The following is a 25460-nucleotide window of genomic DNA, read 5'->3' as shown; positions in this document are numbered from 1 at the left end:
AGGGTCCTGGGATCAAGCCCCTCGTAGAGCCCCTCTTTGGGCTCCGTGCTCAGCACGTGTTTCTCTCTCTCCCTGTGCTCCTCCCTGGCTTGCGCACTCTTGCTCTTTTGCTCTCTCTCTCTCAAATAAACTCTTTAAAAATAAATAAAGAAATAAATAAATAAAATCCTTCTCACCTTAAAAATTCTCTATGTCCCATCATCATTCCCTAGCTCAATCCTTAGTTCACCTATCTTTTCTATTAATATATATAAAAGGGAAAAAGAGACACTGAAGTTAAATATAAAGCATACATTAATTTTTCAGATTTATTGTTAAGTGACATTGATAGAGAATTAAACATAATAAAAAGTAGACGTCATAGTACTTTAGAACAAGAAAATAAAAATAAAAAATATTCTAAGATGGGTCTCTGTCAAAACCAGAACCAAAGGTACAAGTACAGTGAGAAGTGCACAGCTGAACTGAACATAAATGTCATCAGCGGTGTAATGGAAAGGGACCATCCGGCATCCCATTTTTAATTACATGATAATGAAAAGACCCTGCAATGTGATCCCCCTGAGGTTTCTGGATAGGCTGTTCCCTAAGATAGCCCCAACGAAGGTAATGGGCAGGAATTTGGGTGGAATCTTGAGTAGGAACAAAGGAAGAAGTGTCCTATGGTTATGTATAAATATGTAAAATCAACCATCAAAATCCATTCATGTCTGAGAACTTCTGGGACACCTCAGAGCTCTTGCTTTCCCTGCAGCCCCTGATCAGGTCAGCGTGGCAATAAATCATGTAGCTGCCTATCCAAATTGCCTCATCTATTCTAATAAGTGGTTGACATTAAAGAAACCATGGACCAGGAATGATGGCACATACTTATCCAGTGCCCAGTTCAAGTTGGCCTATTAAAGATGTAATTAGGACACACTCCATCTTGAGTTGGCTTTCTTGTCTTTGTGACTCTCCAGAGACTTCTAACTGCCAGAATGGGGAATACACATGTTGTTATTCTCCTCTTCAGGTCAGGATAACAGTATCCATCTTGTTTTGTTTTGGAGAAAATAAAAGTTTAAGAAAATAAAATATCATGAATGACATTAATCACTGTGAACACAGAAGCTTTTCATTTCTTTGATTCTTGCCCATGCCTAAACTCCATCTATGCAGGCAAGTATAAAGTGATTACTCACTTAATATTCTAATAAAAATGGTGATATTTTCTTGTAACAAATGGAAAAACAGGCAGAGTGATTTAGTAAAGGAGATACCTTTACTCGGGGGGATCCTATCCTAAGATGATAGGATGATGGGGTATACAAGTAATATGAAATATACCTTAGAGTTGAAAAAAATAGGCCAATACAGGTCAGATTCTACTTGAAAACCATCTGGTTCAACATACCTCTAAAAATCACTTTAATAAATAAGCAGATGGCCCTAAGAAACTGCTTTACCAATATGATTACAGATAATTTTATTAAATTCTCAATAACAGATATCTACCAGGCCTACTTATGCCAAACATGCTACCATTAATCATCTAAGTTGTAACTGCATTTGTCTTCAATATTAGAAGAGTTTTTAAATGCTGGCCAAAGTCAGTGTTAAGAATAAGTCAACTACCAGAAGAGCTAAACCAACATGACTTGAACAAATTTAAAAGAAAGAATGAAAGAACAAAGTATAATATGGAGGGGGAAAACTTAAGTTTATAAGCAAAATAGAAATGGGAAAAATTCTGAAGGAAACCTGAACACCTGGTTTGTATGGCCAATGCTATTGATGAGAATCTTTGGTCCAGCGGCCCCACACAGACCCCTCTGTCTCACTCTTCACAGCTGTAATTGGAGAGAAAGGAAAGACAATGCTATCTTCACTTTCCTCTCCACATCACAAGTAAAGAAGTTTTGATTCACAGCCAAGATACTCCATGATAGGTGGCTCAGTCAGTTAAGTGTCTGCCTTCTGCTCAGGTCATGATCTCAGAGATCTGGGATCCAGCCCCACATTGTCGTCAGGCTCTCTGCTCAGTGGGGAGTCTGCTTCTCCCACTCCCCTCTCCCTCTGCACTTCTCCTCCCCCACCCCAGCTTGCACTCATATTCTCTCTCTCCAATAAATAAATAAACTCTTAAAAAAAAAAAGATATTCCATAATATCTCAGCAAAATTTTGTATCAGAAAATTAGAATTACTTAAAGAACTGACTATGCTAACAAAAAAATACATAGAAGATACCTTGTAAATATAAAGCACTATATACACATAACCTATAACAATTAGCCATTATTATAATCATTTTACAGGGAAAAGGTTATTTGGAACATCATAAATGAGTTAAGATTGTAATTAGGCGTATAGTTTATCTTCAGTACTGGGGATTATGGACTATGTTCACCAAATATTAGATAGTTTGTGATATACCTGATGTAATTAAATGGTAGAAATTAAAATAGTAATCAGGGCCTTGATTTCCCAATTCTTATTTTGTTAGATTATCTAGCCTTTAATCCTAAGAAAATTGGGCACTATGTAATTATAATGATTAAACATAATAAATTATAATAAATAAGCATATAGCGCCTATCGTTTTGTCACTTTCCCTTCCAAGTTTCTCATCCTCACAATTTACTATTTAAAAAATCAGCTTAACTGCAGTGGGAGATTATGGTGCAGTTGGATAAATTCAATGCCTATTATGTATCCCACATCCACTGAGGCAGAAAATTCCAGCCACTTAATGGTCAAAATATTTTTTTTAATGTTTTTCTTCTAAAAGTTTCTAGGAAACTGCATCCTTTTCAAGAATTCAAAACACCCTCGTATCATTAAAATAAAACCAGCATAAATGTACAATCTCTGAGAATTGATCTCTTTTTTTTTCAAAAGAGGGTGCTGCATCCCAGATTTGTAAAGAAAACTGGTCTGGACACTGAGATTTCTGGAATTCCCAATTTTCCAGCAGGTATAAACACTGAAGTAAATATTTCCTTGGTTGCCAAACCAGAAGGAATCCATTTGAGAAGAAAGGGAGAGAATGTTTTCATCAGATTTTTTAAAAAAATTATGCTGTTTCTCATAAAGGAAGATGATACAGTTGGTTCATGATCAATGGAATGTGCATTCTGAGCTGATCATTAGTGATGTCATCCACTTGTGCCAGAACTAACCATCCCTGGATTCTCCAATCCCCATCAGGCCAATCAGCACTTACTCCTATTCTCTCCTGGACTGTTCACTGCCCCTTGCAGATCAGCTATTCTTTGAAATGCTACATACCCCCAAATTATCTTTCCTCATTTCCTCCAGTTCTGTGAAATAATAGGAAAAATGTTTGTATATATATAAACATATGTGTAAAATATATGTGTTTTATATATACATATATAACAAGTAATACATGTTATATATTAGATTCTTTCCCTGGTTGCTGGCATAGAGCTCCTAAATTTTTAGAATTTCCTGATAAAAACACTGGGAGCATTTTTTGTTTGACTATTTGTCTTTGGCCTTGGTGCCTGACCCAGAGCTCCTAAATCTCTTGTAATTTTCTGGGTGATGGGAGTGTCCTCTGTTCTAATGTGGTGACTATTGTTGGGCTCCTGGATATCTTCAAGACAGAGGGTGGTCACCAGAAACACCAAGCCATGATTATTAAAAGCCTAGAACTTTCAGCCACTTCCCATCCTCCAGGAAAGGGTAAGGGACTAGAGATAAATTTACAGATTGATCATGCCTGTGTGATAAAGCCTTATAAAAATCCCTAAGTACTGGGTTCAGAGAGCTCTCAGGTTGCTGAACACATGGAAGACTGGGATGGTGGCCTGCCTGGAGAGGACACAGAAGCCCCTCACCCTTCCTCCCACATCCTGCCCTCTGCATCTCCTCCATCTGGATGTTCATCTGTACCCTTTATCATATCCTTTTATAATAAACCAGTATATGTAAATATTTCCCTGAGTTCTGTGAGCCATTCTAACAAATTATCAAATGCAAAGAGGGAAAATCAGGGAACCTTGACTTATAGCTGGTCAATCAGAAGTACAAGTGATAACTTGGAACTTGTGGTTGGGACCTGAAGGTGGGAGAGGTCAGTCGTATGGGACCAAGCCCTTAACATGTGGGATCTGACACTGTCTCTGAGTAGATGATGCCAGAATTGAGTTGAACTGTAGGACATTCAGCTGGTGTGAGAGGATTGCTGGTGTGGGGGAAAACTCCACAAATTTGGTAACTAGAAATGTCAGAAGTGAAATGTGGTAGTAGTCGGAGAATAAAGGAAACGCAAGATTGTTTTTCCTATAGAAGTCCCCAGACTCTTATTCTTATCCCAGGCTTTCCTCAATAACCCACCTCTCCCACCAACAGTTTCTAGTTAGGAGTAGACGAGCTAGTGAAACTGATTTAAACTAAGATCTAACATTTTAAAGGGACTATTTGTTGACACAAATGGCTCTCTAGCCAGTAGGGCTTATAGAATTATGGGAGTATGAAGGCTCATCCCAGTAGGAGACCATTCCATATACCCTCTAGCCCTTGTCCTGCCACTCCTCTATTGACACCTCCTCTATCAAGATCCTTCTCTTGACCAACGACAAATATTTAAAAGGAGGTAAACTAAGATTCTGAATGCAGTTGATTCTATGGATCAGAGATATACTTGGTGACACTGTTATTAGACCTGACATCCAGGCTGCTTGAGCATTATGCTGTGGTTTCATGTTACCCAAGTGCGGTCCACAGACCAGCAACATCAGCATCTCCTGGGAGCTTGTTAAATATGCAGATTCTCTGGGCTCCATCTTAGCCCACTATATCTCCAAGGATTTGCAGACACAGTAACGTTTGAGAAGCTGCTGTAATTTAGAGAGCTGAACATCACCAGCAAGTTTTTAACAGGTGATACATGGTCGCACTGAGTGTGTAAGCTGATCTCCTGCTCTCGTTATGAGCAGGAATCATGGGGATATCTGCAGAGCACCTTTGTTCCTATCTAGTCCATATGAAGTAATGGGAGAAGAATGTCCTGGCAGTAGAAATAGCCAAGGCTGGAAGCAAGCTTTGCTCTGTTACCCTCATCTGTTCTCAGCTGCTTTCAGACTTCAAAAATGAACTTTCTGGTTTCAACATCCACACCATGTTATAGTCATTAGTCCGAATGCTATCTGGACTCCACATAGGCACTGTATTGACACCCCGGCAGTGCATTCTGTTGCAAAGCCAAAACCAAAGCTAAAGGACATTCGACATAATTGCTCCAAATGACAAAAATACCTAGACATAATTCTTTGATGGACTTTTCTATTGCAAAGATAGAGAGAATCTTGTTATCCATAGCAACTGTCAGATAATTTTGTCATGTTCATTTTATACGTCAGGAGATTGAAAAGGAGAGGTGTAAAATGAACTTACCGGCAATGCTTATAAGCCAGCCACATCACCTAGGATGAAAAAACAGTCAAGTGCTCCCCAAATAAGGAATAAAACTAAGCCTCATGTTTGATCCACATGCCTATGAAAATGCATCCCTTTCATTTCTAAAGATGATGTAAGCCATGAAAACTGGTGACATGCCAACAGTCAGGGTCCTAGCCTTCAAGGGACAAGGAGACAAGGAGAAATACTTCTTTAGGGACAAGGAGAAATACTTCTGTGACTTCAACAGCTAAGTCTAGTGGAAGAACTGCATGTGTTCTCCCTAAAACTCTCCAAGCTAGCCTACTGTGAATATAGAATAGCGTGTACTATGTATTTCTGCATAAGTTTTCAATGAGTAGGAAAGAGCCCATAATGGGGAATGTGTAAGGGAGATCAAAAAATGATTTAAAAAGTAAAACAAAACACATTCTATCCCAGCAGAAATAGTAATCTGATCAAAACCACATCCTAGTAAAATATTTTGCCAGCATCCTCTTGTGTATTGAGTACCTTTTTTCCCTTTGGGTTTTCTCATTAGAAATGAAAATATTATATGTGGGTTTTTTCCCCAAGAATTTCCTCATTGGCCTTTTCCCACTAGTTTTGGTGTCCTCGTGAAATTAAGAGAAAACAACTGTGGTAAAGAAATAAGTGTGCATAGCCACCACAAGAGCATACATCAACCCAGGCCTGTGTCTCTAAGGCTGGCAATAATATCAGCAAAGGTGCATCTAAAAAAACCAAAATAAAAAAAACCACACACCAAAAAATCAGGCACCAGAGTCCATGAAAACTTGGTTTATGTAATGCTTGGTTTTCATGAAAACTTATCTTTCTAATTTCCCTAACTCCAGCTCTGCTGTAATTACCTCTTGCACAGCTCTTAAACTGCTATACCTACCTTGATGGTACCATATGTGTAAGGACATTCACTGGGCAAGGATCATGTTTTTAAATTCTTCCCACTGCCACAGTTCAGAGTTTGGGACAGTGCACACAAATGAGTACTCATTTTCTAAAAATAAATGAAACTTTTTGAGGCAGAAAGAAAGTTAAATGGTTCTTTGGGTGGAGACAGAGGGTTAAGTATGGTGAAGCAATAAAAATGTTGTTGCCTAATGAACAGCATGCTCAGTCCATATAATTTAACTATGTGCAGATACATGAGGCATACTGAGAGGAAATTCTTGGCCTAAGCTACCTCAGGCCCTGGACCCTACTGGAAGCCACCAATAAGGGAAAGATGGCCTTAGTCCTTACCCTTATCAGCTTTCACCTGGCCAGAGGAGATGCCGAAAGTCAGGCCTGGATTGCTAATCCTTTCCTTGGGCCCCCCAGAACCACAGGGCAAGCTTCCTCTCACATTCATTACATTCATTTGTCAACAACCCTGAAAAATTTGGATAAAGACAGGTGGAGGTAGGGAAAAGATGAGAAAGACAGAGATCGAGATAGAAATAGAGAGAGAGAGGGAGAAGGGACTGGACCTCATCCACCAACACACATAGGACGTAGCCCAGATCTACCGATTTGGTTTAAGAGATTTAGCTGAAGTTGCACTGTCCTCATTAATGCCATCAAGAAATTTCAGCCTTAGGCAGTCTTTATCTTCATGGCTTCTTCCTTAACCATAATATCCTGTTACTATTTTATTTTACATGCCAATTCTGCACGATTTACTTAGCTGTCTCAGGAAAATGCTATGTTACAATACCACAGAAGACATTAAACTTGATAGAAAGTCGTCTAATGTTTTGGCCCTTCAGTTTCACTATTAAGCTTTCTTATTCAAATCCCAAAAGAAGCAGTGGGTAAGGTGACAATGTTTACTTTAACCACTTCTTTGAATTTTGAAAATGATTTGAAATTATCCTCGGCTTATATTGGGGGAAATTTTTAAGTAAAGTTCTAAAGTAACTTCATTTGGGGTGCCTGGGTGGCTCCGTCGTTGGGCATCTGCCTTCAGCTCGGGTGGTGATCCCAGGGTCCTGAGATCAAGCCCCACATCGGGCTCCCTGATCAGCAGGAAGCCCGCTTCTCCCTCTCCCACTCCCCCTGCTTGTGTTCCCTCTCTCGCTGTCTCTCTCAGTCAAATAAATAAAATAAAATCTTTAAAAAATAAAACAATAAAGTAACTTCATTTGACAGTGAATTTTTAAAACAAGCGATGATCGTAGAGCCAAGGCCAACTTCAGATAGATGTGTGTAAGTTCTTCCCAGAAGGTTGACTACCACCGGCATTGCTAAGTCAAGAGGGGACAGCCCACAAGTCCCCCTTTGGCAATGAGCAGCCACATGTAGTCAGAAGTACATAAAAGGAAAAAGTGAAAACATCCTCTGTTTTGCCAAAAGCTTGTCTCGGTGTCTCCTCTCTGCTGGCACCACCATGTTTTCTAGAGCCTGGACCCCGCCTATTTTGCTATCTCAGTAAGGAAGACATCTTGCTATTGACACCTATTCTCTAGACTTCACCATTTTGCATTCTAACCTGTGACATCCAGGACTACCTTATTCTATGAATTCAAACTCCTTCCCTTAGTCTATCTAAAACCAAAGCAAACTAGGCCCCTCCTTCCAATTCATACTCTTCGCCCTGTTCGCCTTAACTATTCCTGGCCCACTGCTGCCCCAGAGTGACAATCTGGCATTAGTTCACACATGCTGGAAGGACTGAGGCTCTCCAAACAAAAGACATAGCATGCTTTAAGAGCCCATATATATATACACACTCCAATATTAATGAAAATACGGCATCACTGCTAACATTTCTCCAAAGAGGAATTTGTGGTGAAAAGCCTTAGAGGGTAAGCAAGACAAAGACATGGGCTTTCACTACATTGGGCACACCTACTTGACCACAGAGAGGCTGCAACTCAGCCATGCTGCAGGCTTAGGGGTAGTGAATTCTCCGCTCTCTGTTCAGCTCCATCTTCGTGACCACCAACGACCAGTGTAATTCCTTGCGAGGCTAACCACCGTCACCAGCTGAGCTTGGCACAGAGCCCGTTTTCTGCTCCACTCGCAAATACCTTCTTAAACCACCTTATATGACCAGTTCAGTTCTCAGGCTACTCTACACAGCTGTGGCCAGCTGCACGCAGCCTCCAGCCCAGTCATGGATTATGTACCAGATGATTCTTGTCCACTGAAAATACTAGAAATAACAAGGAATACATCATACTGCTGAGAAACTGGATCCACCAAGAGAGACCAAAGGAAAGCTATGACATTTGAGGAACAGGCAAACACTTCCCACACAAGTATTTGCCGAAACAGGTATATTATGAGGAAATTAATCCCTGGATTCCCAGACATGCATTTATTTTCTGGTTCCTTTGTTTTTAATTTTGTTTCTTTCTGGTGGGAGGAAGTTTCGGAGAAGGAGAAACTCTCATACTTTACCCAATACATTTTCTTTTCTTCTCTCTCAGACAGCAAAAACAACTTTGGATACTCTACTGGAATGTTGTCACAGCTCTGAATGTGGAAACCAATGTAACTATGGCCAGAAAGGACAAAGAACAGAGGTTCCACGTGGTATAATGAGTAACGCCTTTTTAAAAACTCAGAAAACTGACCAACATTTGAGAATGAACTTGGTCTAACCAAATATCTCCATATAGAGGGGTAGGCAACTACAATTGGAATCGTTGTTACTAGATAGATAATTTAAGCTCCACAGTGTAGCTGGACGTTTTCAACGTAAAGGCAACTTAAGAGCATTACCATCTGAGCATTATTAACCTCTTCGAAACGCTTCTTGGCACAGGTTCCCGATGGCCTTCACTGAGTTTCTGTCGTTCTTTCCCTCCCGCTGCTCTGTGTCTTCCCACACTCAGCGAGTGGAACATTTGGATCATTTTTAAAGTGGGTGAGGGAAGAGACTGAGAAAAAGAAATAAGTGAAGAACAGGATTACTCTCTAGTAGTAATAAATATTTCACTTGAGAAGCGCCTACCAATAAATCTCAGCTCTACAGACAGACACACAACTGTAGCGCTGCTCTTTCGTTCATATATGAGATCTTTGAAAAAGACGCTCAGTCTTCAACTATGAAAAGTTGAATGTGCCTCGGTTTGATTCACTCTTTCCCAGTGTACCCACATCTAATGAAGGTTTCCTTTTCAAAGAGCTAAGTAAATGCCTGCATCTTGTCTCCCTGCTTGCTAATTATTTAAAGAGATGATTCAACGCCATGGTTGAAAATGCAAGAAGTTTTTATTACCGAGGGTCAATCTTCAGACCATGGCAAAACAGTTTACTTCATGATACTTCTTAAAATTCTTTTCCCACTGACAAATTTGGCCCCTTCACAGAGGCAGGATCAGTGAGCTTCTGGAAGGAGAAAGCCTCGGGTTTGCCAAGAGTCTCCCCTACTAGGCTGATGACACCTATTAAAACTCCAGAAAGGAAAATCCTCCGGAGGTCAGGCAGCAGGAGTTGCCGTCCTAGGTCCCAACTGTTTCTCAATTTAAAGTGAGTCAGGCAATGGCGCAATAGCATTCCAGGTGCCTGAAGGAGCCTGAATTGTTTTGCAACTTTAACGGCATCTTTATGAAGGCAACGGGTCATGCAGAGATGATGCTACTGTTTCTGTGAAATTTTAGTGGGACCCAGAGCAAACTGCAAATCCATTCGGCATTCCTCTTTTCCTAATACCAGCCTCTGCCCACCGTGTGTCTCTGGGCATGAAGAGACGTGCATCTCAGAAACAAGTTGGAAAGAATAGGTTTCACTGAAGGCATGCTCATTCTGGATTCAAAATTATCAACATGTGGCACTTGGGGCTGAGAACAGAGTGATGGTCATCTGTGGCAGAAACTGCTATAGTTGTCCCTCACCATTTTTTGCTTCCTATGGTCATAGAATTACTGAGCTAGATAAGTATTTGACCACCTGGAATAAATAAAGACTCTTCTTCCCAGCCTCTTTTCATTTAGGTGTAGCCATTTGTCTAAATTCTGGCCTGAGGGATATAAATAGAAGTGATATATGTATGGGCAACTTACGGTAAATAATCTTAAAGGGACAGAGGAGGTATCTCCCCCTTCTCCTTCTTCCTGTTACCTGAAGAGTAACATGATGGCTGGAGCTGAAACAGCCTTCTTGGACCATGGTGTGACCTTGAGAAGAGAGGTCACCAAGTTAGGGGGCACTAGATCCCTGAGGGCTTTGTGGAGCACAGCCTTGCTAATGGCCGGGGACTTTTTCCTCCAGACATACAATGGAGACATAAACTATCTCATTTTGAGTTTTGGTGTTACTTTAACCCAACACTTTTCCCGATATATCATCCAACACTTTTCCACAGTGCCTTAGCTCAAAATGTTTCCAGATGCAGTTTGTTTTTGTTTTTTTAAATACCTCCATAGATGGAAAAAGGAAAAAGGAAAGAGGAAAGAGGAGACGGGATGGGGAGGAGAGGGGAAGGGAAGGGGAGGGAAGGGAGGGAAGGGAAGGGAAGGGTACGATGCTAAGGCTGCCATTGTAAGAGTTTCCTGCACATTTATTTCCAAGCATAAGAAAACTGGGAGTTTTTTCCTCTCCCTTGCTTGGCCATTTATTCTCATACCACATCCTATTTCACTTTTCTCACCTAGTGTATACCCTGGAGATTTTAAGTCAACTACAGGATGAATTCTTCAGCAGACAGTCATAACATGTACAAAAATGAAGTGTTTACAGAGTTTCAGAGGTCTCTGAAAACACTTTTCTGAGAACAGCCATTTTAGTACTATAAGACCTTTGATCAATTTCTGAAATCAAATTCTCAGCCACTGAACTTAGTAGGAACTTATCGAACTAAAAAAAAAAAACATCTAAATAGTAATCACTATTCTCCAAATGTGTTCATTCATGTGAGAAGCTACTGCTGTGGAAAGTTATTTATAGTCAAATAAAGTTCCTTGTTTATGTGCATCCTACATACACATACACACACACACATGAGTGTGAGCTTCATGAGGTCAGGAATAGAGTAATTGACTCAATAACTATCTGTAAATCAGTGCAAAAATAATTTTTTTAAATCAGTGCAAAGCTTCCTGGACTGTTATTTTTTTTCATTTGTGTTTCTCTTCCATCTTCCTTCTACATCTGGATTGATGGCAAGAAGGAAAAGGAGAAAGACTCTGAAGAAAAAAAGTATTGGGATAATTAAAGTAGAGAGACCCACTTAATAAAGCATGAGATCTACATTCTCCACTCAAAGGAACTTCACCAGATAAGAAATAGTCTCTTTCCGGCTAGAATCACACACCTAATGTTATTATTCCACCAACAATTCTGCATTGATCTTGTCACAACTTTCCCTATTTGGAAACCAATTTGGCAATTGGTTCACCATGGCACCATTTTTCAATGGTAAAATAGTTGAAAGGGGACTGGGTTTTGAAGTCAGGGAGACGTGGGGTCAATGCTCTTTCAACACTTAGCTGAAAAGTGAAGTCCCCCTCTAATTCTCTCCCTCTGTTTTCTTCCTGATAAGCAGAGATGATAACATTAAGTAACATACAAATTACCGCAAGGATTAAATAAAACACTAGGACAATGTGTGGCACATGACAACACCCAACGTAGCAATGATGGTGGTTGTGATTATGAGCTCTTGTGGCAGCTGTCACAGGGCTTCTCTGGGATATGCCTGGCTGACGCCCCTGGGTGGATGAATAGGCACATAGCAGGTCAACTCTCGAGGTCTTCCTCCTTCATCTGAAAACTAAAGACTTGGACCAGATAATTTCTAGAAACTGTCTAACTCTAATATGTGATTAGTCTGCTATTATGACTCTGTTAAAATAATTGGGAAAAATATTAAACACATATTTCTTTTTTCTTCATCTGAATTTAGGGGACTAGCATATTTGTATTGGATATTCTCACTGTGACTCACTTGTTGGATAACTTTTGTCAAGTCTAAATAAATTAAACTTCATACTCCGCATTTATCAAATAATTGGGAATCCTATGATTCACATAACCAACAGGGGTATTGAGAAAACCATTTAACAAATGCAGAAGGAATTCGTGCAAAAAACATTGAGCTTATTGTCGAAATTATATTATTCTCTGAAATTGTTTTATAAATTTAACATGTAATACAATTCTCTTGTGAAACTTATATGTCAAATATTTTAATCCATGGGGCTGTATGAAATAAGTGTGAGATAAGAGAAGATATATATGTTCATCTCTGTTCCCCATTCATGGCACAGAGCTACTAAAAACCTTGTAACTTCCTAAGTGACAAGTGACAAGAAGCACCTTTTGTTCTAATATTTGGTCTTTAACCCTGGTTCCCGACACAGGACTCCTGAAACCCAAGTAATTTCCTGGGTAATAAGAGTATCTTTTGTTCTAATGAGGCATCTCTGGGTGGGCTCCTGGATGCCTCCTGAATGAGGGCTGCTCACCAGAAAGACCATGATTAGAAGCTTGGAACTTTCGGCCCCACCCCCCATTCTCTTGAGAAGGGAGAAGAACTGAAAATGGAGTAAATTACATGATTGAAGCCTCTATAAAATCCCAAAAGTACAGAGAGCTTCCAGGTTGGTGGACACATCCACACCAAGAAGGTGTCACATCCCAACTCCACGGGGACAGAAGCTCCTGCACTTGGGACCCTTCCACACCGTGCCCTATACATCTCTTCATTTGACTATTCATCTGTACCTGTCGTCATACCCTTTAATAAACTGGTAAATGTAAGTAAATCTTTCCCTAAATTCTGTAAGCTACTCTAGCAGATTAATCAAACCCAAGGAAGGGTCATTGGAACCTCTGATTTATAGCTGGTTGGTCAGAACACTATTTCCAGGTAGATAGTGTTAGAGTTGTGTTAAATTGCAGGATACCCAGCTGATGTCACAGAAAATTGCTTACCAGTGTGGAGGGAAATCCTCTACATATTCAGTAACCAGAAAGGTCAGAAGTGAAGTTTTCTGTGTGAGTGATAAAGGAGACACATAGGGAAGAGAATCACAGTGGGAAAGAACTGGGTTGTTTTTCCATTTCAGTAAGCATATAACCTGAGATTCTAAAAGTATTTTGTTCTTAGGAGAAGCATAGAATATGCTTAAGACTATTACATCAAAGGCACAAGATTATTGGAAGCATAGACAATGAACAAGAAACATTTTGCTTAAACTATGGCATATAGAAATTTAAGTGACTTTTCTATCATCTGCATCAGAAAACAAATTACACTGCACATGGTTCCGTAAGAGCAGGATACTTTATCCTTTGAAACATCTGGCGTCCAACTTGCCACCACTAAAACCGCCTAAAATAGCATGGCTTGCTTCTTAACTATAAAAGTCGTGAGTCAAACCCAAATCCCCAGGGTGCCTGTTGTCCCTGAAATACATGAAGGCTGAATACTCAGAGTAAGTGCAAAAAAAAAAAAAATTGTTCTGAAACTTTTGGACAAATAAGGAGAATCACTCTGAACAGAGACTAAATTGGATTGGAACATATGTTTGGTCTTTGCAGCCAAAGTACATAATCAAGTATAACAAAACAAAAGCTTGATACCAAACTTGCCAGGGAAACTTGTTTTGTCATTCTGAAATCTGCTCTACTTTAAGCAAATCTTCCCAAAGCAAAAACAAGTATCTAATCACATATGATGTTATTGGTCTTGGTTCCCTGCACTGATTGTAAAGGTAAAGAATCAGTCCACTATTTAGAGAAAATCCTCATTAACTAAATTTAGTTTCTAGTTGGTAATCAATTAAATGTATCTGAGCTAAGTACATATCTACTATATCCTATAAGACATATTTGTCAAATTATAGAAATCAATCAATAAGATGATCTTTTCACATACTCAACACTGGGGCAGCCATATTGAAAGACATAAAAACTCAAAGCTTCTGTCCTCATGACTGCTTGCCTAATTAATTGAGCAGTTATTAATATTCCCAAAACCCAAGTCAAAAAGCTTAGTAAGAATGCAATAATTTAATATCATGACTGTCAATTTCAGTTGTCAAGTTCAATTGATTGGAATAATATAATTCTGAAATTAATTCATATACTTAGAAATACCCCCAAGCCTTATTATCACCACTCAAAATTTCTACCACATGTAGAACCGCTTTTTCTGTTCCTAGAACCACCTCTTCCTCTAAGTGGCTTCCATTTCCAATTTAAAGCTGGATCTTTATCTTCAGCCCATTTTTTTCTAGCCCTCATCTTGGTCTAGCTCTTGTCCTTCCCACTTTACCAAACTTCTAGTCCATTCTTTGAGTCCTTCCTCCATTCTCCTTCAATGGTCAGACACTAGTATTAAGGCCACATTTCTAACATCTTTAACAGTAGATACCAACATTACAAAGTTAATATACAAATTTATTTTATAAAATCTATACAAATTCACATATATTTCTTTTAAATATACATGCCTAAACCTTTCAAAATGCCAGACTTTTAAGAAAGTTATATCTTTTACATTTAGAGAAGAAAAACAATGAGGTATATAGTTTTCTTAGCTGGAAAACATTCTAAAGGAACTTTCAGGTGCTTCTTTCAAAAAATACCTTTTTAGTATTTGTCCACAGGACAGCACATGAAATACAAGATCATCACTCTTTCGGCCCAACCTGCCTCTCCAGACTTCTTTTTTCAACAATGCTACACCCTTTTCCCACTCTCCCAACCCAACCCCATAATCTACTTGAAGAATAACTATGTATGTTATAAAGCCAAGCTTCAGTATCACCTTCTCCCTACAAGAGTCAACTGAGTCCCCCAAGTGGAGTAAGCCCCATTTTATGCCCTCACTGATATCTATTCAGACTTCTATCATGGCACCTATTATAGCATGATATCTATAGTATGGCAGTCTGGAACTCTTCCAGAGTTGCTCTTCCCATCTCTATCCATGCAGCTATTCCAAGAGGAGCCAAATTCTTAAATGACCCCCTCCCAATGGCCACACTTCACTGATCTAGAACTGGACCCCTTGTCTAAGCCAGGATGATCAGAGAACATCTCAAGAATGTTTTAAACTGAAGCTTCGAGGGGCACCTGGCTGGCTCAGTTCGCTGAGTGACCGACTCTTGATGTCAGCTCAGGTCTTGATCTCAGAGTTGTGAGTTCAAGCCCCCCATTGGTAATTGAAGGTTTGAAAGTTAATGAATCCCTCCCCTTTGTGGAAATCATAGACTTGATAGCTAAGAGTTGCAAAAGTGAGCTCACCACCACGGAGAATAAATCTGACCTACAATGAGGGACAAGGAAGGTGTCACTCTAAAAAAACCACAGAGGTGAAGGAGAGAAACTCGGTCCTAGGATAAATTACTGCTGCCAGCTGTCCCCAAGGCTTGGCTGCATCCCTGTCTTTTCATGCTTTGTTTGTTGTTAACTTCGCTGGATTCTGTAGGCTAATAAATTTCCCATTTGTCTTAAAATAGTTTAAGTTGAGTCTCTGTCACATGCAACCCAAAGAGTTTTAGCTATATATTTGCCCTTCTTTTTTTTTTTTCATATGCCTGTTTCCCTGCAAGAGATTGTAAGCTTCTGGAATGCATGGGACATGTGTTATTCATCCCCAGTGTTAAGCATGACTCATGGTACAGAGTAGCCACCAAATGAATAAATAAATGAAAGAATGAATGAGTTAAGTGAGTATACCATCAATTAATGACTCTAGACTAACAGCTAATTACTCTATTCAAAGGCAACCTATATTTTTACACTGGCCATAACTGGTGCATTGTCACTGTTTTAGGTCCTAAGGTAACAAATTTAAACACATAATCAATCTAAAAAGGAAGATGAAATAGAAAACATATACAAAGATAAACACATAAACTTAATTAGCCATGGAAATAGCTACTTATCCTGTTTATTACTGGATAAATAACAATTTATATTAGGTAAAAGAAAAAGTCAACATCCTTTCTAAGCTTAAAAAAATTTTAAACTTAGGGGCCATCATCATATGAAGCATATGTTAGGTAAAAATTTCTCTCTCTTTTTTCCAGTTTGGAATTTAATATCTATGTCAATACATTTTCACAGAGATCTTTATAGTCAAAATAATCATAATACCAATGAAAGCTTTAAAATATGATACAAATGTCCTTGTAAAGACATTCCATGAAATCATTCCTTTCAAAAGTAACAAAATGTTTTCTATACAAAGATAAATTTTTAAGAGAATAAAAGGGAGATTGAATGAAGATAGTCCAGTTGGCTTCTATTCTTTTCCCACCAAAAAAAAATACATAATTGGTGGTAGGAGTGGCCTGGGTCTCACAATGCTGCAAGATGACTAATAATATATAAACCACATAAACCACCCACCATGAGCTGTTCATCCATTCACTTTAATGTGAGAGAAAAACAAAGATGGTTTTAGGGCTCCAAACTTCACAAGGACATATAGTACTCTGAGATTTTCACTTTGCTTCTGCTTTTGTCTTACATTCCTGAATTCTAGACTCCGCCAACGCCAGATGGATTTTTCAAGTTTCCTGAGGTCTAAACTCGAAGCCCACAGGAAATACTGTGAGCAGCTTCGGGGTTTGAGATGCTGAAAGAGCTCTCAGGGGCTTACAAACAACCACTTTGTGTCAAATCAGCTTGATTTAGTTGGCAAGAGACTTACCACGCAGCTGTAGGGAGGTACACGGACAGTCCCTTAGCTACCGCAGCCATCAGCCAACTATTCTCTCTCAGAAAGGATGAATCAAATTCACCAATGTTTACTCCTCAAGGTCTTATTTCAAAACTATTATTGTTAAGTTTCTGAGACCTCTAAGAAGAGATTTTGTAGCAACTTCTGTAACCTGCTTGAACATTCAATCACAGTGTCAGGAAATCTTGATTTCTAGATTAAATCCCTCATGTTTCAACCAAACCCGTTTCCATGTTCTCTTTTGAGGGGAAATAAAGTACAAATAGTCACCCTCTTCTGAGTAATAGCACTCCTCATACTTGAAGATAGTTCTCCCACTTAATATCTTCAAAGGCTTACGTTATGATCAAATAACCATCTGTGTGATTCTCCTCAAAACCTTTTCCAAATTCTTCATAAATTGTGAAGTCCTTATCTGGACATAATAATCAACAGAAACCTTCATAATCTCCTTAGTCAAGGTTATTTGAGTCACAATTTAGCTGTGAAACCTTTGAAGAGTGCTTTGTCTTCAACACATATCCCCTCACACTACACATTCAGTTTTGATTAGCTCACAAAGGAGTGTCCAGAAAAAGTCATCCGTGCTCACTGCTTCCTCTCTCGGCCTTACACCTCAACCCAGAATAATCTGACTTTGCTCACACAACTAAAATTGTCCTTGTCAGGACCTGAGTTGACAAATTCAATGAAGATTTTTTTGGTTCATACCTTAGACTTCTTGGCAGTGTTTGAGGACATGCTTCTTTCTGCCTTGGTAACATTACTTCTTGTTCTAGTTCTCAAGAAGCAACTAAGTTTCCTTCAAGTTTCCTCCTTGTCTTTTAAATGTTGATTATCTTTACCTTGGAATTAACTTAACCAGAGATGTAAAGGATCTATATTCTAGAAACTATAAATCACTCTTGAAAGACATTGAAGAAGACACAAAAAGATGGAAAAATATTCCATGCTCATGGATCAGAAGAATTAACATAGTTAAAATGTCCATGCTACCCAGAGCAATCTACACTTTCAATGCCATCCCAATCAAAACACTGATGACATTTTTCAAGGAACTGGAACAAATACTCCTTAAATTTGTATGGAACCAGAAAAGGCCCCGAATCGCCAAGGAACTGTTGAAAAGGAAAAACAAAGCTGGGGGCATCACAATGCCGGATTTCAAGCTATACTACAAAGCTGTGATCACAAAGACAGCATGGTACTGGCACAAAAACAGACACATAGACCAGTGGAACAGAATAGAGAACCCAGAAATGGACCCTCAGCTCTTTGGGTAACTAATCTTTGATAAAGCAGGAAAAAACATCCAGTGGAAAAAAGACAGTCTCTTCAATAAATTGTGCTGGGAAAATTGGTCAGCTACATGCAAAAGAATGAAACTTGACCACTCTCTCACACCATACACAAAAATAAACTCCAAATGGATGAAAGACCTCGATGTGAGAAAGGAATCCATCAAAATCCTAGAGGAGAACATAGGCAGCAACCTATACGACATCGGCCAGAGTAACCTTTTTCATGACACATCTCCAAAGGCAAGAGAAACAAAAGATAAAATGAACTTGTGGGACTTCATCAAGATAAAAAGCTTCTGCACAGCCAAGGAAACAGTCAGAAAAACTAAGAGGCAGCCCACGGAATGGGAGAATATATTTGCAAATGACACTACAGATAAAAGACTGGTATCCAAGATCTACAAAGAACTTCTCAAACTCAATACATGAGAAACAAATAAACAAATCAAAAAATGGCCAGAAGATATGAACAGACTCTTTTCCAATGAAGACATACAAATGGCTAACAGACACATGAAAAAAATGTTCAAAATCATTAGCCATCAGGGCAATTCAAATCAAAACCACACTAAGATACCACCTTATGCCAGTTAGAATGGCAAAAATTGACAAGGCAAGAAACAATTGCTGGAGAGGATGTGGAGAAAGGGGATCCCTCCTACATTGTTGGTGGGAATGCAAGTTGGTACAGCCACTCTGGAAAACAGTGTGGAGGTCCCTTAAAAAGTTAAAAATTGAGCTACCCTATGATCCAGCCATTGCAATACTGGGTATTTACCCCAAAGATTTAGACGTAGTGAAGAGAAGGGCCATATGCACCCCAATGTTCATAGCAGCATTGTCCACAATAGCTAAATCATGGAAGGAACCGAGATGCCCTTCAACAGATGACTGGATTAAGAAGGTGTGGTCCATATATACAATGGAATATTACTCAGATATCAGAAAGAACGAGTTCTCAATATTTGCAGCAACATGGACAACACTGGAGGAGATAATGCTAAGTGAAATAAGTCAAGCAGAGAAAGACAATTATCATATAATTTCTCTCATCTATGGAACATAAGAACTAGAAAGATCAGTAGGGGAAGAAAGGGATAAAGAAAGGGGGTTAATCAGAGGGGGGAATGAAGCATGAGAGACTATGGACTATGAGAAACAAACTGAGGGCCTCAGAGGGGAGGGGGCGGGGGAATGGGATAGACCAGTGATGGGTAGTAAGGAAGGTATGTATTGCATGGTGCATTGGGTGTTATACGCAACTAATGAATCATTGAACTTTACATCGGAAACCGGGGATGTACTGTATGGTGACTAACATAATATGATAAAAAAAAACATTAAAAAATAATAATAATAAATAAATAAATAAATAAATAAATGTTGATTATCTCTATGGTTCTAGTCCAGGCACCCCAGCCTCTTCTCAACCGTACCTGCTGTCCCTGGGCCAGCCCTCTTTATTCCCACAATTTCAATAACACCTATGTACCAGTGGGCATTAGATCAATGTCCGGTTGTATTTTAGTTACTAGCATCATTTCCCATCTCTATCAATCCGAGTACCTTATCTGTAAATTTTGTCTCTTTTGGTGGGAGTTTAGTGGCTTACCTAAAATAATATACTAATATTATTCACATACACATTATATATACACACACACATAAATACACAACATATATACATATGAACATATATATGTATGTATAAAATGTACAAAATCTTGGATTTCCTTATGATTACATTGTACTACGTGCTCATTGCAAAAACTCCAAATGTTTGAATCACTTAATAAATAAATATTTCTCCAGAATTCTTTGACTTAAAAAAAAGAACAATAAGTCCCTTTATCCTTTAAAATCTACTCTCTAGACAAAACTAATATTAATAGTATAATATTAATAGTGTGATGTTTCCCCCAATTTTTACCTATTTTGATATCTTCATAATCATATGTATACTTCCCATATAGGTTTCTTTCTTTCTTTTTTTTTTTTTTTAACAAAAATGGGATTATGCTATACCTATAGGACTTCAACATGGTTTTTCATTTAATATATCATGAACATATTTCCAGGGCAGTATTTGCAGATTTGATTCATCTTTTTTTTTTTTTTAAGATTTATTTATTTATTTTGGAGAAAGGAGGAGGGCAAGGAGCAGAGAGAGAGAGAGAATTCTCAAGCAGACTGCCTGCTGAGCACGGAGCCCGATGCAGGGCTCCATCTCACCACCCTAAGATCATGACCTGAGCTGAAATGAAGAGTTGGACTGAGCCACCCAGGCACCCCTTGACTCATCTTTTTAAGGCATACTAATAAATTTCCATAATATGAATGTATTATAAATTTAAACATTCTTTATGTATGACCTTTAGTTTATAGACACCTTTTAATAGACTTACAGATGGTAAAAGAAGAGGAAGAGCTCATAGGCCAGGGGCCAGAGCTCCCTATGCTGCCATGTTCCTGCATGAAATTTTAAGGATTCTAAGAATTCTAAATTCTAATGTAGTTTCGTGGTCATTATGAAAGTACATCTGTCAAAGTAGGAGAACAGAACATATTTTACTCAACATTTTATTAGTTTATAATTTTAAAATATTTAGACACAGGATATGTGAACCTCCTTTCATATTTCTACAGTGGGTCCCACAAATGTTAGGGGAGCCCTGAAATGTACAAGTCATTTGATAATACTAAACAAGGTAAGAGAGAGAGAAGGAAGGAAAAAAGGAAAGAGAATTGCAAATAAACATTAAGAATGAAAAGTGGACCACATTATTAAATAGAACAGAAATTAAAGAGAATACTAACAAAAAGCCTGTTATTTAGACAAAATAGGTAACTTCATAGAAAATCATACTTTATGAAAGCTGTTTTATGTTTAAAGAGAAAGCCCAAATAGTCCCATATCATTAAATGAATTGAGCAAAAAAATAAAAGAGTAAGTAAAAATTTACCACGAAGTAAAAATAAAACAACTGGGATCAAATAGTTTTACAAGTTCTACTAAAACAGTCAAGAAACCGATAATGCCAATATTATACAAACTTCCCGAAAAAATAAAAAACAGAAATTCTCAATTCATTTATGACATTATTACACCCTTGTTTCCAAAACTAAAGGACATATAAAGAAAGAACATTATAGGCTAATCTAATGCCTAAACATTGACGCGAAACGCTGAACCAAATATCGGCAAGCCAAATTCAGTCATTAATAAAAATGATGTGTCATACCAAGCTTAGTTTACCCCAGAAATGCTAGAAGTGTCATTAGAAATTCTATCAGTAAAACTCATTACTTTAATGGATTTATTTTAATGGGGGGAAAGGTGTGCCCATCCCAATAGATACAGGAAAAGCATTCAATAAAATGTAAATTTGATTCATAATAGAAACTAAGAATGGAAGGATATTTCCTTAAAGAGGTGATGATTGAAAGAAAGGAAGAAAGAAGAGAAAAGAAAATTGCAGCAAAAGTTATATTTAATGGTGAAACATTAGAAGTATTGCCATTCAAATCAGGAACAAGTAAAGAAAAAAATGAAGGGTTAATTCCTAGAAGAGGAATAACTGAGCCATATGGAATGAATATTTTAAATTTTAATAGATACTACTAAATAACCTCCCAAAAGGTTTTGCTATTACAACCCCCACTATCAATATACGCATGCCCACTTCCCCACACTTCCATAAGCACTGAGTGTTATTGCTAACTGATAAAAAAGACAAATTTCATTTTAGCTTTGTAAAATGTCTATCCATGTCCTTTGTAGAGCTTTACTTATACTTTATAATTTTAAAATATTTAGACATACGATATGTGGACCTCCATTCATATTTTTAACCTGGGCCCCAGTTTTTTGGGGGTTTTTTTGTGGGGATTTGTTGTTTTTTTTACTTTAAGTTATTTTAGCATGCTGTTATTACCAAATGTGGGGGGGGGGGAGGTGGTAACTGAGAGAGGTTGCTAGTAGTCTTAACTGAGCCCAATGGTTTCAGTCAAAAAAGTAAAGTGTCTTGATAAAAATTTGACCAAAAGGAGAAAACAGTGTAGCACAACACTGTTATCTGCCCCAGAAATTGAGCCAGGAAGTGCTTATTATCTCTGACTGATGCCCTCTTCCAGCCACCAAGCCCTTTGAGAGGCTTCACAGTAGATGACACAGTGAGATGGCTCTGGTGCTCCCAACCATGGAACTCTCACAACCGCAGGGGAAGTCTTCTCAGATCCCGACCTGAGATGCTGCCCTCCGGCAACGGCCCTCAGGTGAATGTGTATAGTACAACTTCTAATGGCTCAAGTCTAGAGAGACATATTCACCGACATATGCACTCTCCATGCTGCCAGAATCTATGAAACCCAGTGATAAGGGTTCTGTTTGGATGCTGTTCTAAGTCTTTCTCCCAGCAAAGTCCCCCTTCTCTGGATGGATGAGGTTGCACAGAAATCCATTCTGTGACCACAGACTCAGCATGAAAGTTTGTAACCTACACCTTTGCTCAGATCACTGGGAAGAGGAGGACTCAGATACATTTCAGAGTTGCATGACTTCTGAAACCCTTCCCAGCAGCTGGGCTGCAGTTATTTGTTGCCCTCCTTCAGGGATAACCTTAGCCCTTCCTCTCTGAGCATAGGTTTAAGGATTAAGAACACAAGTGAAGAAGTCTTTAGACTCAGATAGTCCTGAACTAAACACTAGCTGCTTCACATAGAGGCTAAGTGAGCCTGGGCACGTTCCCCTAAGTCTCCATGTCCTCCGTGTCCTCATCTGTCATTTGAAGACAATAATAAAGCCCTTCATTAGTGACTGTAAGAATTCAAGGAGATAAGTGCACTTAAATCATACCCGCCTCTTAGTAAGTGCTCAATAAATGGTAGCTGTTATCACTCTTTTTTCTCTCAAAGAATTTTCTGTTCTAGGTTCCCAGGCATCCTGTTTTTCAGTAGTTCTCCCACTTCCTCAGAAAGCTTCCAAATCCAGCTTTCCATTACCTAAGAATCAGTCACATATCCTGAGTGCAATTCACAGTTCTGTCCATACTGCGCCCTCTAGTGGCATCTCGGGGACTAGCTGACTCTTTAGAGGTGCTTCCTCGCCGCCTCTGGGGTGACACCGGGGCTGTGGGTCTATCTTACGATGTCAGATACATGCTCTCCACTCCCAACTTCACCTACCCCATGGCTTGGTTGTGGTGCTGCTCACAGGGAACTGATACGCCCTCATGTGTGAGTGAGGCTCGTACTCCTTAGGGGAGGACAGAGCAAATCACCAATCACTTCCGCCAGGAGTCTTTCAAGTTCCAGACCCCAGGAGACTCAGCCACATCAGCACGTTCATCTTCACATGCCCACCTGGGACCTCTGGGTACATAGATGTCAATTTTATCTTGAGATAGCCCTCAGTATCTCATAACTCCACAACACAGACCACAGATCGTTAACAAAAACCTATTAATAGCTTAAGATTATTTCTGCCCTTGGGCCTGATTGCTCCAAGGTAGTAAAACCAAAACATCGGTGAAATTATAGAAGAGCCACGACACATTTGTTGACCCGAAGTTCCAGTACGGATTTGCAGTTCAATCCGAGGAGAAATGAGGGCGAACGCGTACACAGCACCTGCTATGTGCTAGGTGCCAGGCTAAAGACCTTGCGTGTATTTGCTCATGGGATCCTCAACACCACCTTGCCGGGCTCATGTGTCGCCGATGTTTCAGATGAGAAAACGGAGGCACAAAGAGCTTAATAAACTGCCCAAGGTTAACAGCTACAAAATGACACGACTACGTGACGACAAATGGCATAAAGAAGGCTACGCTACAGCCTTACAAAGCTCCTCACTGAAAGACAAAGAATAAGACACATGACGTGTTTCAACGCAAAGCCCCGCTTCCCCGCGATGTAACGAGGTGGCGGCGGCAGGACGCTGGAACGCGCGGCCTGAGGAAGGGCCTCCGACGCGGCCCCGAACCGTCCAGTCCGCGGCTCCCTGCAATTCAGACGGCGCTCCCGTGCGAGCTGGAGGCCGCTCTGAGCCCGCTTGCTCGGGGTCACCTTCTCAAGGCAAGCCACCTCTCCTGACGTGACACTCGCAGCGAAGCCTCGCACGAGGACACACAGGGCAGCTCTCCCGAGGGGGCCGCCGTGTCCACACGGATGACAACGCACGGAGGCGGATGTTAATCACGCTCCGAGAAGCTCTGAGTGTGAGACCCTTGCTGAGAAGTGGCTGAAGCGGGCTAAGGCACTGGGCCTGAAGAGCGGATTCGACGCTGCCCGCCGCGACAGTGAGAAAGCTGACCCTCCGCGATCAGACTGCTTATTCCCGGCCAGACGGCGGCAGCGGCGGAGGACGGCGGGCCCGGGACTCCGAGTGTGGTTTTCAGCTCCTGCCCCGAGCTGAATCTGCAGCAGTGAAACTTTCCTTGGCGTTTACAACTTCTAGGAAGTGGGACAGGCCTCCTGTTTGAAGTAGAGTTCCCACTAATCCCATTCGCAGAGGGGAGGACCCTCAGGCAACCTCAAAGACTCTAACAGAGCCCTGCAGCGGCCAAGGCCACTCGGACTTGCCAGCCCGCTCACCCCGTCTCCTCATCCCTCCCCGACACGAGGTTTCCGAGCATGGACAGTCTTGACCTACTTAAAGAACTCGAAGCTCCCGCAGCAAAAATACATGCGTAAATATGTACCAGATGCACAGATCAAATTTAAGAGGAAAAGATTATGGATATGGAACTGTCAACAGGACCCTCACAATCACATTTTTTTTCAGCCTCCCATGTGGCGTGCACCTGTGGTGCGTTGTCAGTGGGTTTGGTTGAAACTCAGTAGGTTCCCACTTTCAAAACTGGCTTTATGCCTATGGGATTTTTTTCAGCTTTGCTTTCAGCAACGTGCCTGACCATAAAACTAAAAGCCATCTTTTAAAATATATACTTCTCCTTTAAAAATGTGTCTATAAAGGAGAATTGTTTTAGTATGACCATTAGGAAGATTTGGGTTAGCCTCTTTTTTTTTTTTTTTTTTTACCATTCATAACATAATAAAAATTACATGGGGACAACTACAGGAGCCCAGTATTTTATTTTAAAATCTA

General features: G+C 39.7%; 1 long non-coding RNA gene across 9 annotated transcripts in view; it reads right to left on the bottom strand.

Moving 5' to 3' along the window:
• LOC148109061 (uncharacterized) overlaps window positions 1-25460 on the bottom strand; it is a 229516-nt gene that overhangs the window by 13389 nt on the left and 190667 nt on the right. For 2 of the 9 annotated variants that reach the window (XR_015726485.1, XR_015726488.1), the window contains exons 5-6: window positions 13292-13350; window positions 9137-9294 (exon numbers count right to left, since the gene is read on the bottom strand). The exons of 5 other annotated variants lie outside the window; for them this stretch is intronic. This is a non-coding gene — a long non-coding RNA (uncharacterized LOC148109061). The remainder of the gene's footprint in view (window positions 1-9136; window positions 9295-13291; window positions 13351-25460) is intronic. 2 more of the 9 variants (XR_015726487.1, XR_015726483.1) reach the window with 2 other exon arrangements.

The sequence above is a fragment of the Ursus americanus genome, chromosome 13, assembly GCF_024610735.1.
Source record: "Ursus americanus isolate L20-20 chromosome 13, mUrsAme1.1.p, whole genome shotgun sequence".
NCBI classification, from domain to species: Eukaryota; Metazoa; Chordata; class Mammalia; order Carnivora; family Ursidae; genus Ursus; species Ursus americanus.
This window is presented reverse-complemented; position numbering and strand designations above follow the sequence as displayed.